We start from the raw sequence: 11883 nt of genomic DNA on the forward strand, positions 1-11883 counted from the left end.
GAGACACAAACTGCTTGGACTGTGTAGTGTTCAAAGTCTGGACCTGGATCTCACATTCTTAAAAAAAAAGCTTTTGATCTTGCCTGTAGCAGTCAAGCCCTGAAAATGGAGCTAGCTTCTCTTCTCCTCCATCCCTCCAACTGTAATTCTAGACTCAGCTTTCATAGAACTCATGATATGGCCCAAAATATTACAAAAACAGGCATGGAATAGAGGTGTAACTCCCTAGAACATAGTTTACAGATAGTCAATGTATGGAATTTAACACTAGTGTTAAAGTATGCAATTAGGCACCTTTAAAAATCTGATGTGCATTTAGTAAGCATTTCACAGTAACAATCAATACAAGTGAAGCAAACAGTTCAGTGTAATCATGTATCAGCAAATCAAATGCAGACTGACATGGTATACCAGAGTAATTTATTTCTGCTGTTGATTTCAATGGAAGTTTTGTCTGTTGACCTACATATGCTATGTTGAATTTAGTCCATAGAGATTAACAGCCATATAAGTTGACATTGAGTCAAGTGATCATATTCCAAATGAGCATCAAAGAGTGAATTTTTATTTCTGAACACTTAAGTATTCAGGAACACATTAGCATTCTATTCATAATATAGGGTCAATGAAAATAAATTTGGAAATTTGGATTTCTGTTTTCCGGGAAGTCAGAACCCCAGAACAGTCCTCCCCCACTGCACTGCACGTGTCTACACAGAGAAGCATGGGGTTTTTTTCAGTTATCATACTTGATATTTAGTACGAAGGTAGGTAAAGGAAAAGCAGAAGAATCCATCACCTCGCTGCTGAAAATTTTCAGAGCAAGTTACATATTTGGTTCTGACTTCTTGTGCATGCTGCAGTAAAGTTGACAGGCATGACTCACTCTCTGCTAACACTAAATGCAACAGTTTGGCCTGAACAAAACAGAACTTGAAAGAAATTTCTTTGCTATGTTACTCTGCACCCTTTCTCTCACCCTTTGGGGACAGCCTTTTAGTAGGGCCTGTTGTGATAAGACAAGGCGTAATGGTTTTAAACTAAAGGAGGGTAAATTCAGACTACATACAAGGAAGAAATCTTTTACGATGAGGGTGGTAAAACACTGGAACAGGTTGCCCAGAGAAGTGGTAGATGCCCCATCCCTAGAAACATTCAAGGTCAGGTTGGACAGGGCTCTGAGCATCCTGATCTAGTTGAAGATGTCCCTGCTCACTGCAGGGGGGTTGGGCTAGATGGCCTTTAAATATTCCTTCCAATCCAACCTATTCTATGATTCTATGATTCTCTCTTCAGTATCTCCCTATTGTCTTTCATTTTATATATAGGATATTATCTTTCCAGAGCAGAAGTCATCATACATAGATCTGACAGAAAGCTGTCACAATGCAAAAAGTAAATAGCAGCAATCTTAAAGGTATACTTCAAAAGAAATTTCTTTCCTTTGATATATTTTACAGTGCTGTGCCTGTAACCATGGCATTTCAAAATAATTGCTCCAAGATGAATTCTTAAATTATGTTTGGAACATCCCTTGCAAAAACACAGTCAACTGAATATTATCTGCATTCTAACAAAGATTGCCCAAGTATTAATCTTACAAGCAAGTTAATAGTTCTTCATTTTGACTGTTTCTTCTATGTAGCCCACTTGCAGGAGTAGATTAACATTTAAACAAAGGTATAGAAGATACAGGAAAGCAAGAAGAAACAGAAGGAAGGACAACACTAAGAATGCACAGCAATGCAATAGCACCATATTCTAGTCTGCTTGACATTATAAGAGTACTGTGCTGAACTGTCAATAGTTTTCTATCTGGGTCTAGAGCCTAAATGGCTTGTGGCTACTCCAGGATGAACTTAAATCATTTTTAATAAAATATGTGTAAGGGATAGAGTGGAAAACAACAGAAATGATGAGATTTTCATGGCCACATAACAGTAAGTTATTTGATTTCCCTGAAATTCCAGACACAGAGCAATTCCATTCTCATTGTAGGATGTTGCCCTGCAGCATGTATTAGAGCTGTCGCTCTGCTGTTTCACTTCTAGTGCATTACATATGTGTACAATACAGTTCTGCTCCCTGAGGTTAAATTTTGCTCATTGTACAACCAAGGCCCTGAGGGTTAACACACACAGTTGAGGAAGTATTATTTTGTCAATTTTGCTATAGAACTCTATCCAGCTATGTGGAAATTCTTGGTTTACTGTCCTATTTGTGCATGTGTTCTTTCTCTGAAACATATTATTTTAATATTGTTCAATTTAAAAGGTCATTCAAAGAAAAGAAATGGAAACTTCATCTCTGAATAACATTTTCATGCTGGAAAAGAAAAAGGAAGATGGAAACAAAGATCAATAACTTTTTCTAATCTACGGTAGCTATTGTCTGCATGACTAAGTGCTGCAGTCAGTACTAGCAACACTGATATTGAGATTTGTCATGCATATGAGTTCAGTTCAGATACACAGATTCATCAGTTCTGATGCATTTGACATAGCCAAAACCTCTAAGACTAAGATTACGGACTCCTGCGCACTGTATTAACCTAAATGGTTAATTGGTACTAACAGTGGCCCTCAGCTAGGTCCTTTTAAAACTGTTTAACATGTATAGTACCTTCTATGCTTTATGTCTTATGCCCCAGTGATAAACAGAAAGCATCAGGCATGCCAAAAAGATGTGAAAGGTTAGCTTGTGTTACATCAACAAGGGTATGTCATAAATAAAATAAAAGGAACATGATGGAAGGCATCCATCTTTAAGATGAGGGGGAAGCAGACATCTGATACGTTCAACTGTAGTACAGTTGAAATGGTGCACGTCCAACACCAAGTGCCATGAGATTTTCAATATTTATGTAGACCATCTGTAATTTTATTAGTGACTGACATAAAAGTTTTCCTATCAACAAAAAGTTTGTTGAGGAATGTGTCTACATTAGAAGGAAGAAGGGCTGAATTAAATATTTATTTGAGACTTTAGCCTATAGTCTAAGTGTCCTAACCTGAGGCTTTGAAAGTTTTCTTCCCCCCACCCCCACCTCCTTTTTCCGTTTACCTAAGTGAGCTAACATTTTGTAAAGAATCCTGAAAGGTTGTGTTGTATTGTATATTGTATATTAGATGTTACTATAGGGTTGTTCTTTTGAAAACCAGTTAAGTATGAAATAAGAAAGTTCAGATATATCAGTCATTTGGTCAGTGTTATTTCCTTGGGCTTCCAAAAGGTTTATTTAAAAATAATGCTTTTACTGCTATAGAAAAAATTAATTGTGTTGGCATTTGAAAGCATTTATCTAAGTCAAATGATCTCAAGAAATAACTTTGAATGTCTCCTAGATAACTATTGCTTGTGTAATACTGTTGATTCAAGGGGGCATACATTAGGCATCACCTGTGACAACAGCCTTGTGATGGAGCAATGTTTTGACTATCTTATAACCTCAACAATTCTTTACAATATTTAAAACTAACATATTTGAAGGACTGAAATAAAAAATCATGAGCACACTGGGGATAGACTGTAGTATATAAGAAGATTGTTTCATCTATACTAAATTTTATTTTACAGTAATATAGCCTTATAATTGCTTTATTTATTATAAATAATTTACAACTTTAGCTTTCAGGAAGCATTCAAGGTATTTGAGTGGAGTCAAAACAACTATTTTTGTTCTCTATAATGTGTTTGATGTTTCAATAGAAAGTCCTCATCAAATATGTAACATCACACTGAGGGGACAGTTTTTCATCACCTCAACCTTTACCTTCTGTGTTAAAATAACACATGTGACATCAGAAAATAATATGATACCAAATCTTGAATAGGTTTCCAACACCTAAAGGCACATCAAAAGTTCTTCACTGCTGTATATCTGTTGGTGGCTATACCATCTCCTAATGTCTTATACCTACAGAATGCAAAAAATGTCTGTGGTTACCCTTCCCTAGAGTTCATCTGAGCAACCACAAGATTAACGTCCATGAGAAGTTCCTTGATCCTCTAGCTTTAGGTAACAATCTTGTAATTAATAAATTACTAGCAATCTTACCAAGCCATCACTCTAGTCACTCTTATCAATTCTTCCACTAGTGGACAGCATGTTACTTGTCCACAAGCTTGTGCCTGGAGAAATGCTGTGGTGGATTAACACTTCCACAGGCTGAAAGAATAAACTATCTTGGTTTTGTTCATTAGCATGCATGAATGAAAAATTCAGAACATATCAATGAAACATTCAAAACTATCTGTGATTCAAAAGGTGCTATTGTTTGGTTTGGACACAGAGTCAGCTGAGCTGCTTTTGTTCATCAGCTGACTACCAGTATTTACTGGCTGTCAGAAATTATTTTGCAAAATACAAGAAAGATAGTTAAAGTTGTATTGTTACAGAAGGATACTAAAATTTCATCCTGTTAGGTCTACAGAATTTTGGTTTTACTGTTTTTTGAAACTGATTATCAAGTTCATGTAGATCCAAATCTCCAGAGTTTTGCAGTAAAGACCTCAGCATGACAAAGGTATTTGAAGAGATGCCTTGAATAGCCTGACATTTTGCAGTATTACATGGATTAAAACCAGGTTAATGTAAATGATCAACCAATATGGACTAATGATGAAGTGTGTCTAACTTTCTTGAAAGGCAGACACAAAATTAATCTGTTAAAATTAAGATATGTATAAAATCCTGTTAAGCAAAGTTAGCTTAAGGTTTGTCTAATGACAATCCTAGCTGCTTCTAGAAAGTGATAGCTACCAGATGAAATAAAAGGACTGAATTCCCAAATCTTGTAATTGAAACTAAAACCACTAAGGAAAAGTGCTTGCGTGAAACAACTGTTAAAAGAACCAAAAGGGCACCGTGAATCCCAACACTTTTAACTATTAAATATTGGAAAGGTCAGAGGTTAATCTATTAGACTCCCAATAGAAACAATATAATTTCACCAATCAATTCATTTGCTCAGTGGCATTATATTCCCTCAGTGAACTGCCTTGTGAGATACTTATTTTTAAGACAATAGTCAGCACTTAGGCAAAAGTTACTTGGAAAATTAATATTGAAATCAACAAACCAATGGTTTCAAGGCCAGAGAAAATTAAGGCCTGAGGAGATTACAGATGACAGTGGAAGTGCGTGTTTGAGATAGTAGGAAAGGTTATGAAGAAATATATGGAAGAGGAAGAGGAGGGTGAAAAAAGGAAATAGCTGATCCATTGCTAATGAAACATGTGTTTCCCTCACAAATGCTGATATAACCTTACAAAGGAAGAAAAAAGCCTACATAACCTAGCAACTAATGTGATCTGTGTTTACCTGTTACTTTAAGTAGCAATTCAGACTCTCAAATTAGTTTAACACAGAGAAAGAAGAAAGGGATAAGAAGACATAGGCTGCACAAGATTTGCAGGCAGATGAGAAGAACATGAAAACGTTTTATTTGACCTTCATGTCAAGGGGTGTTTACTGGAATAAATCAAAATCTACATAGAAAATCCTGATCTTTATATTTCTTCTCTATGATTTTTCAACTGCCTGACGCTCATTGAACAAAAAATAAGGCAAACTAGATTGGGTCTAAATTCCAGTTCAATAGTCCCTTAGGGGTATTTTTTTTGGCACACATGTCAAAATCAGGACATTTTGTCATACCTTTTTTTTTTCCTGATATGACCGTATCTTTCTCAGAAAGGAGCAATTCACTTGGAGTAAGCACTAGTGTCCAAGAATGCTATCAAGGAAGATAACGTTTGGTGGAGTAACTCATGGTTTCATTTTGAGAATCATGTGGGGTTTTAAACAATATTCTGGAGTTACACAAATATATATAAAATGTTTCCGCATATAAACTAACATATCCAAATGTGGAGAAAAGCTTAAAGCAATTTGTTCTTTGTCTACTATACTGACTGAGGAGAATCTGAAAAGAATGACTTGGGACAAAAGCATAATTTTATTACAGTCTTTTGGACTCAGGAATTTTATGTTGTTACTTTTGCAATAACAGATGTTTACAGAAGCTCTCAGGCTCCTATGTGCCACTGAATGTCGAGCTTGTTCACAAGCTCAGGTGCGAGCAATAGCTTACAATAAATTTCTATTACTTCAAACTAGCACAACTGATCTTGACCCTCGGATAGGCAGATTTGGTACTAAAACTGACATAGAAGTGGCAATCTGGGCAAATAGTCTGGTGACCTTGTGAATGCATAAGTTTTCATGTCATTCTCTGACAGGGCAATATAGAAGCTTATCTATAGTTACATAATTTTTACAATGGTCACCTTAGGGTCACTTAGCTAAAGTAAATTCTAGCTTTGCAGATACTTTCCCTGATCAAATACACATGAAGTCTCTTGGAATTTAGGATTTCAATAAAATCCTTAACACTTTAGATTTTTGTTACTAGCATTGTTGGTATCAGTCTGTTTCACATAGATTTCACATATTTCAAGGTATGTTATGTAACGTTAATCATGTAACTTGGTTTTAAGATGTAAAGTTAATGTAATCCCATTAAAACATAGCTGTGGATTTCACCTAGTGTTTATAAATCAGACCATATTGTAAATTAAGTCCTGACTATAAAGCTTTAAATAAGAGACAATATCTTTTTTTTTTCCCCAAAAAAAGCTTCTGTAGCCTTTATTATTACCCCGTTATTTTTTCTCTCATTAAATGATGTAGGTGCCTTTGAATCACTACGACAATTTTTCTGCTGGCCGCTGTTCTCTGCTGAGTTCCATCAGGCTGGCACCTTATTCTGTAAACTAAGAATGTGGTAGAATCTCACTTTCTTTTCTGTTACAGTTCTCAAAAAAAAATTAAAAGGTTCAAGCTCTGTCAAAGAGGTTTAAAATTATCACCTCTCCTACAAAACAAAAGTACAGGTGTTTTGAAAGTTTCCAGCAGCGGCTTGGAGAAAGCTAGAAAGCAGTTGTGACAAGCACTCAGGTTTCCTTATTGTTTTTCCATATGCTGTGTCAATGTTTCCGTGCATAGCTTTATACATATACACTTTGCTTTTTTCCTGTTGTATTGAGTGATATGAAACAAACCTTGGATATAACAGAATTTTCTTTCCCAGTTCTTACTGTCAGTTTGTTGTACAGAACTTCCATTGGTCTCGCTGATGTGCAGAATATAGAACTCAGATTTGGTCTGTGCATACACTTTTTTCCTCTATCAGAGATAAGACATAACCACAAGGTCTTGTATTTGAGATAAGCAGGTCAGCTGGTAAAAACCAGTAAAATATTTTGCCCAATATACTATTTTGAGAATATTTCTTGATGGTTTTTTTTGCAGTAAGTTATGTTCAGGAGTATGAGAAAGTCTCTGTCACACAAGCTGTTAGAAGTTGCTATTACGCACAAAAAGCACATCTCGCCTTTCATTTTGACTTACTCTTGATTTACGCTGAAGAAAGCAATGCAAGAAAATACTGAAGCAAAATCTCCATGACAGAGTACAGCTCATCTAATTACAGATATGCTGCTTCGATTCACAAAATGTCAGGTGCCTCAGGAGACCTCAGTTTACCAGAGAGTTCATTAAAGTGAGACCAAGAATTAACTTGTCCCCAGATCTCTATCCAGAATGCCTGTAAAATCTGTAAGTAAAAATCAAACCATTCAATACTAAATTTTTGTGTAGTTTTGCCAATGCAGTAACAAAGAGAAAGATTGAACTTGGTGAACCAGAGCATATTCAGCATGGACCACAAGATGGTTGGGAGCTGGAGCACTTGATCTGTGAGAATAGGCTGAGAGACCAGGGTGTGTTCAGCCAGGAGGAGACAGCTGTGGTGGGGTGACCCAGCAGCCCCCCAGTACTGACAAGGACTGACAAGGACTGACAGGATTATAAAGAAGACAAAGTCAGTTTTCACATCAGTGCAGGGTTGGAGGATGAGAAATAATACAAGCTGAGACAAGAGAGGTTCAGACTAGATGTGAGAAGAAATTCTGCCGCTATGAGGACAGTCAGGCAGTGGGACAGCCTGCCCAGTGGCTGTGCAGTCTGCAGCCTGGTGGTTTTAAAAACCCAACTGGATAAGGCCCTGAGCCCTGGTCTGGTCTTGTAGCTGAACTTGCTTTGAGTAAGAGATTGGACTAGGGACGTTGTGAAGTCCTTTCCAGCTGGAATTATTCTATGAACCTGTCATTTTCCTTTTCTGTGAAACTCAGATGGACAGCCAGCCAGGTTAGCTCAGTTGGTTAGAGCATGGTGCTAATAACACCAAGTTCACAGGTTCAATCCCTGCTTACTGCAGGGGCGTTGGGCTCGATGATCTCTCAAGGTCCCTTCCAACCTAAAGCATTCTATGATTCTATGATTCTATGAATGGCTGTGTTAGGAAATCCATTTCTGAAGACCATACGAGAGACGTGATGAGCCACTGGTTCAGTTTGGTGAGACAAATGCTGCATGTGTAGATTAGCAATTCTGGAAAAAGCTCCAGGAAAATTAAATTCCAAAATACACATATAATAATAAAAAACAAAAGTCTTGGTACACAGCAATAAGCATAGTCTCAAGGTTCATTCAACAACTTGAAATTCGTAAATGGCACAGATGCATTATACCTAATTCAGATTACATTACATTACTTTACATTTGACTGCAAATGCATTGGCTTTTGCATGTGTTAAAACATATCTAAATCCCAAAGAACTGACAATCTCAAATGTCAAGAAGGATGAAGTGTGAGTGAAAGGAAAAGTTATTATATCTATTGGTATATGACTGAGGCACTGAGAGATTACATTAAATGAGATTGGCCCCTTTTTATGACAGTATCTCAACTTGTCTAAAGCCCAGACAGGTATCTTAATTATAATCACATTCATGTTTTCTTTGCAGTGTTACCTATGCCTGTATAAAACAAACTACCTCTGCATTGGTAAATACACCCTATTAAACTGAAATTATTGTCAGTGCATGTGTGCCTACTCCCTATATAGTTTCCACTTAAATTTTTATGACACACAAAGAGGTTTCTTCTTCCCTTTTGATGAACTTAGGATTTACACATGTAGCTCCCATTAATGTTAATAAGGAGTTATACATGTAAATCCCCTCCTTTTCCCCAAGTATTGGTGGTAGAACCAATGCAAAAGTGCTCTCTGTTTTTTTCCTCACTGATCTTTTTCAGATGTAACATAAAACAAATCTCTGGGACTGGAAGAATTCAAAATAAAATGAAAAATCCTCCCTTTCTAACTAATGACTGGTCTGTTTGGCTTTTTTCTCTGTTCACAAAAACTTTTTTGTTTTCCCCAGAGTGGCAAAAGACATAAAATAAAAAATAAGACATTTCTTCTCCCACCCAAAAATCCTACTTGAAGCATGGCTTTACACTTCTTTCATATTTGTAAAGTCTATAATGAAACATTTCCTTGCACAAGCTGTTTCCTCTGAACGATTCAAGCTGAAGTTTATGCTGTGCTCCACCAAAATTCTTTTTAACTTCCATTTGTTAAATATGACATTTCTCCTAAAACTCATTGATTGAAATCCTATGCTCTGCAAGCTCAGTCACCACCTTCTTCAATTTCTCAAGGAATGTTTCAGCCTAATGTGTATCTTAGTTTAACAACTGATTTTATGACTTTTCTATGTGAGACAACAGCAGAGGATGGCTTTTGCAGCACAGCTACTGGAAAAGGATACCCTTCGTTCCTTTTGCCTCACACACTTGAGCACTGCCTACATATACCTTTATGACAGCTTTGGGATCACGCAATGCCTATAAAACAAGGGATACACCTGAGATTCAGATTTATAAATATCCACTGTCATGTAGGTTATTCAACCCCAGTCAGAATTTAAGCTCCAGTTAACCTCATTTGTCTCTGGGTCTGGTAATGCCAGAGCCTCTGTTGATCATATGACATTTCCAAAGGGAAGAAGAAGTAGGTGGAGATGATCAAGTTATATAAAAAGCTGCTGTTGTGAAGAAAGCTCTGGAGTATTCTCTAAGCGCAACAGTGCCTGAAAAAAACCTCCTTGTAGATCTACCATGTAGAACTTTCTGCAGTGACCAGAGCCATGCTTCATTATGTGTGTAACGTAGATAGGCCTCCAGCCCTCTCTGAAAGACTGGTTTTGCATGGCAGTGTAGATGCATCCATTTATTCTGTAATAGGAGCACTTTTCTAGACTATTTTGGAAATGGATTAAACTAAGCCATGAAAAAGTTTGGAGAAGAAAAAAGTCACCAGGAGACAGGATCTAAAGGAATTGAAACTTGCATTGTAGCTAGTTCCTCACTAGTTCCCAGCACAGTTAAGGTCATAATGTGACAGAAGCTTTTCTTGGAAATATCTTGTTCTGCTACTAGCCAGATAGGTAAGTAGCATCTGAAGTTGTGCAGCATATTTGCAGGCTGATCACAGACTGCCAACTTTAAACATTCTAGAGGCAAATGTTTTCTGCAAACTATATCTCAGCTCCAAGTTTTTAATCCTTTGTTTTTCTCTCAGGATCTTCAGGTTTATACTGATATTGAGTCATTTGTTATAAACTGACACAAAAAAAAAAAAAAAAGAGAAAAGAAAAAAGAAAAAAAGGCCTCTAGAAGGTCATTGGGCTGATGAACTCTGCTTTGTTGAGAAAGGTGAACTTTAGCTGATTTGTAAAGTATCACTATAGGGAAGGCAATAGAGTAAGTGAATTCATCTGTCACTTGTGAATAGGAGTTTTGGTATCACTGCTTGAAGGCTGAATATGGAAATTCTCAATGCTGATGAAATGACCATAATTCCTCAAGGTTGTGGCATGTCTGAGAGGGATAGAAAGCTGTGATCAGAAAATCTAAGCAACAGAATTTACAATGCAATAGCATGCTCAGGAGGACATTTTACTCTCAACCAGCCCACAAAAAGCATAAATAGAAAAGGCTAGGCAGATCTCTAGGCATTTAAAATGTCTAATTTCTGATTGTGTTTTGAGATAATGTCAGTTCACTTGAAAAAATTTGATTTTGCTCTTCTAGCTGAAAAAGGTAATTTCCACCAATTGCTCATTATACTCATTAGCATTCTTAGAAACTAACTGCTTGTGGTGGGAATTTGGAGCTGGCATCATAACATATCAGGTGATGCTTGCTGTTGCTGCTGGCCTCCAAGCCTTCCAGGAATTCTGGATTTCCACCCAAAAACTCCAGCCAGAAATTAATGGAGCTCAAATCAAACAATACTGAATAGTCACACTGGCAGCTATGCTTAAGAGAAGCTATGCTGCCAGTAAGAAACAGAGCCAGCTGAGAATCACAGAGACAAATGCTGGCTTTAAATCTTGCCCCTAAGGATTGAATGAGTCCTTTTACCTTGGGAAGATTATGTACATTTTTTGCACAAATGCCTTTCTACCAAAACCAAGAGAATCCTAATAGCTGTTCTACTTTACATAGCCCTAAGATCTAAGCATTTAGCCATTTTCTATTATTAATTCTGAACTACTTCTAAATTTTTTATTCATAAGAAATGTTGATTCCGATCTGTTTTGCCCTCATTTAACACTACTGCTCTGATATAGAGCATGACCACAATCAGAATTATTCATTTTTTGCATGTGTGTGGGTATGTGAAAATAGTCAACTTCAACTTTAAAAAATAAATCATAAGATCAGGAAAAGATAGTAGCTGGGTCTAAATTTACAGATACTTTGTTGATCCTGAGCAGGTTAGAATAATCACAAAATCTAAACACCTGCACCTTGTCTGTGCTTTGCAATCACAAAGTCTTGGGGGTGGTGGGTTAGGTGGACACCCCAGATAATGGAAAAAACCCCAAAATAATGTAATAGCTTACCAAAACATAGAACTGAGTCATTTTTCATATCTTTCAAGGATTGAAAGTGCCTATGTTAA

This window comes from Pelecanus crispus, chromosome 6, assembly GCF_030463565.1.
Source record: "Pelecanus crispus isolate bPelCri1 chromosome 6, bPelCri1.pri, whole genome shotgun sequence".
NCBI classification, from domain to species: Eukaryota; Metazoa; Chordata; class Aves; order Pelecaniformes; family Pelecanidae; genus Pelecanus; species Pelecanus crispus.